The sequence below is a fragment of the Oratosquilla oratoria genome, chromosome 36 (assembly GCF_046742065.1).
Source record: "Oratosquilla oratoria isolate Oo_2021 chromosome 36, ASM4674206v1, whole genome shotgun sequence".
NCBI lineage: Eukaryota > Metazoa > Arthropoda > Malacostraca > Stomatopoda > Squillidae > Oratosquilla > Oratosquilla oratoria.
In genome coordinates, this window is record NC_134812.1 from 24346880 (window position 1) to 24351340 (window position 4461).

Sequence of the window (4461 nt, forward strand, 5' to 3'; positions counted from 1 at the left end):
TAAAGTCCTCTGCTATTCCCAAGGAAAAGGGTTTCCAAAGATAAGGCTCTGCTGTTCTTTCACGGAGATCTCGAAAAGTGTTACTCAAAGGTTTATTTTCAAGTCTTCACAATGTTTGGACATTTAATTTATCTGCTGTAGTCGGCGGGACTGTCACAGTTTCACTAAGGATTTGTCCTTCATTGATTTTTTTAAATTGCAAAAAAGGAATTGACCTTTCTCTGCCAAAATGACCCAGTCTGCCTTTTCATTTCGTACACATTTCTTAATGGAGAACTACACACACATTTCACAGCGGGTGCAAGATTCCTTCCCACTTGGTTGACAAGGTCCCTCGGTGAGCCACTCCTTTCGGAGGTTTTTAAGCAGGGTTTATTGTCCTCGAGGAGGAACTGGAAAAATTATGGGGACTCTGAGGGGAACGATATGGAATTTATTTTCCCGGCGTCGTCCGCGTTCTTTCTGGGTTACCTTTTTGTTCCTTCTTCCCTCCATTGTTGTTCGATCGACGTTTTGAAAGGCCTCTTAGACTGTTTTTTCCCTCCAGTTCCTCTTTAACCTGAGAAGGAAAATGGAAAAGTTTTGGCGGACTTTGACAGAAAAGTTGGGTCTTTTTGTGAGGTCATCAACATTTCCCCCCCTCGTTAGGTGGCGTACGTTTTATTTCTACGTCCAATTTTTTTCTGGGATGGTCCTCCTAAATAGCTCTTGGGTCTGGAATCCCCTCCAGCTCTTGCTTCGCCAATTCAAATTTCTCTCTGCGTTCGACATCTTCTCCTGACAAATTCTACATACCTCATACGAATTAAAAACCTGGAGAATCTTTTATAGAGAGACAAAATCTCAGATTCTGATGATGAACAAACTATTAGATTGTGAAAAATAAATGTATACAAATTATAATCACAAGAATAAAATACATTATAATATACGACTGTCTCACGCATTATTACACATGATATGTATATATATACATATAAATATATATACATGTATATGTTTATATACATATACACATAAGTATATATAGATATATTTATTATATATATATATAGTACTATATATATATATATAAGTATATATATGTATATATATATATGTATATAATATAATACATATATCGTTTCACATATGAATATATATACACACATATATAATATATATATGTATGCATATATATATTTATAACATATATAGCAATAAAAACACTAGGAGCGTGTGTTCACAAATGCGTAAATAACCCACTAGGAAAAAAAAGTAAAAATAAAAAAAAAGGAAAGTAAACTAACCGAAGCAGAAGCGCTTTCGTGTAATTACATCTTCAGTGCCAGATACAAAGAAGGAAATTATAAGTATGAAGAAACAACGGTAACAGAATATATGAAAATAGTGAAGAGGGCATTCGAGAGAGGTAGTGGAAGAAGTAACACGTGAACGGACGTATGGGGGCCGTCCTGGTATGCCAACCAAGTATGGGACTGATTCTGTCGGCGCAGCGTCTGCATCCGGTCACCGGGGGCTCTACTCGAGGTCACTCAGCGGTCTTCTGGTACCGCCGTGATCGCGCGCTGCGGTGGTCGGTAAATGGGTTGATTCTTTCGGTTGACGGTTCTTGGGCCTTAGAGTCTCGCTCTCTTCTCCAGCGTCTTCGGTCGTGGGACTGTCGACCCTGCTTGGGCCACGGCTCGGGCATTTCCGTAGCCTTACCGCTTGGGCTCAATGCGGGTTGGCTCCCGCCTCGGCCCGGACTGTTATTCCCATAGGGCCGGGTACTGAGCGCGTTTTGTTTTGGCGCGGCAGTACGTGGTCCCCCTGCCGCCGGGTAGCTTTGGCGCTGCCTGCTGTGACCGCCGTGGGACCGCCGTCCGTCGTTCAGACGGACATTCAGTCAGACTCGCTCCGAGCAAACCCGGCCTGTACGCTACATGCCAGTCGGGCCGGGTGATTAGGTCTGTTTACTCGTGTTGGCGACCCTCGCCCGGGCGGCATTGTGCCGCGGCTCTGCGTACCCTTCGGTGTTGGACGCCGGCCGCGCTCGGCTCTAGGCGTTTGCGTTTGGGCCGGTCATGGTAACCAACAAGTATGGGACAAACTGCTCATAAATTTATATTACAATTCAAACAATTTTGAAATTTCATGAGAAAATAAAACTATCTAATTTGTACAACACCTTGATGAAGATTAACATTTATCCCCCTTACTAGATTTGTTAAAAAAACCCCCCCCATATATTTTTTTTCTATTCATTACATTTTTTTTTTCTATATATATCACCCCCCCCCCCCCCCCCCCCCCCCCCATATACCCCCCCCCCCCTTTTTCCAATTCCCCCCCCCCCCCCCCCCCCACCCCCCCCCCCCCCCCCCCCCCCCCTCTCAAACTGCAATTCAAATTAAATTTCTTTCTGTTATGTTGTTGTTGTATGCTGATGACTTTAGCGTTATCCCAGTCAACTGGGTGGTTATAAATGGTTCATGTGGTTCGAATATACCGCTAGATTGGTTTTTCCTCTCTAACGTATTTCTTATGTTGATTAATTCGTGTTTGTGAGTGCTTTAGCAGGTCTGACCAACATAAATACTGATTACAATTACATGATTTGCAAGGTATATTTGTACACACATCCCACCCTTTATTACTATTGACAGAATTAATTTATGAGCATTTGTCTTAACAGTGTTCTTGTGTATTCGAAAACTACATTAATGTTAAATTTACGACTAACACCTTATATTGGAATATTTTGCAGGTTCTCTTGAGTACGGTAAAATTAGCAAAGTTATTCATATTGAAAAAGTTTGAGTTGACCTAAGGTTGTAAAATGTCCTTTTAGCACGATAGTTCAGAGCTTTATCAAGACACATGTGTGGGGTATTTGTAGCTTAGTACCAATGTCGTAAGATACAATCCTATTTCATCATACGATGTACTCTGGGCTGCAAATGCGTAGGGCCCTGAAGATACATCGACGCGAAAACAGATACCTTCACGCCATCAGGGTGTGAGGAATAATAGTGTATATATGAACAAACGTTGGTTGGTTTGGCGATATACACTAAAGGAACTAAAACTTCAACTCACTTTCACGGCGGATAGATATTACAATCCAAGGAAAGCGCAAAACGCCTTCTTTCTCTATCTCCACCGTAGAACTTAATCGGAACTGACCAAATTATTAAGCTTACATAAAAAATCATTTACATTATCTTGAATGGGCCACAGACATAGGAATATCATCAATGTACCGCATCCATGTAATGTTAGGGGGGAATGATCTTACTTTTAAAAATTTTGGTTTCAAAAAACTCCATATATAGATTACTCAATACGGGGGAGAGAGGATTACCCATGCTCATTCCAAAATTTCTGACCCGAATAAAATTTATCATTAAATTGGAATTATGCAATCTTTAACACACAATTTGATCAGTTCAATTAAGGTGCCTGAAAGGTAATGGTAAATTCGTAGCTTATTTAACTCTTCTTTTAAGATAGATTAAAAGGTCCATCCAAGAGGAAACTTTTCGTAAACAGACTAACAATAAACTCTATAACTTACCAATTTAACATTCATAGTCTGGTTTTACCTCACCTTTAGTTTGTTAATGAGGTCCAAACTGTTCTTATCTTAACATGTGAAGTGGAAATAGTTCCAAACTAAGTGGGACTAAGAATTGTTACCAACCATTTCGAAAGTGTTGTATGAAGCTGAAACCTATTTGAAGAAACGATTGGTCTTAACCGGGTTATTTGGTTTTATGTGTCTTAATTTAGACCATACATGTAAGGCAATGGTAGGGCTGATTAGAAATAAACTTTTTGATTAGTTCACCTATTTCCACTTAACAATTCTTTTATCTTCTTATTTGAAATGGCTATTCACTGATTCAGTAGGATTTCTTTAAAAGTTGGACGTAAGTTAACTTGATCTTTAGGAGTTACTTACGTCCAACTTTTAAAGAATCCTACTGAAATCAGTTGAATAGCCATTTCAAATAAAGAGAGATAAAAGGAATTGTTAAGTGGAAATAGTGAAACTAATCAAAAAGTTTATTTCTATCAGCCCTCCTTTGCCTTAACATGTATGCGTCTAATTAAGACACATAAACCAAATAACCCTCGGTAAGACCAATCGTTTCTTCAATAGGTTCAGCTTCATACAAACTTTCGAAATGGTTGGCTAACAATTCTTAGTCCACTAGTTGGAACTATTTCCACTTCACATGTTAAGAACAGTTTGGACTCTCAGTTAACAAACTAAGTGAGGTAAAACCAGACTTATGAATTATAAATTGGTAAGTTATGGAATATCTGTTAGTCTGTTTACGAAAGTTCGCCTTGGATGACCTTTTTAATCCTATCTTAAAGAAGAGTTAAATAAGCACGATTTTACCATGACCTTCAGGGCACCTTAATTGAACTGATCAAATTGTGTGTTAAAGATTGCAAATTCCAATTTAA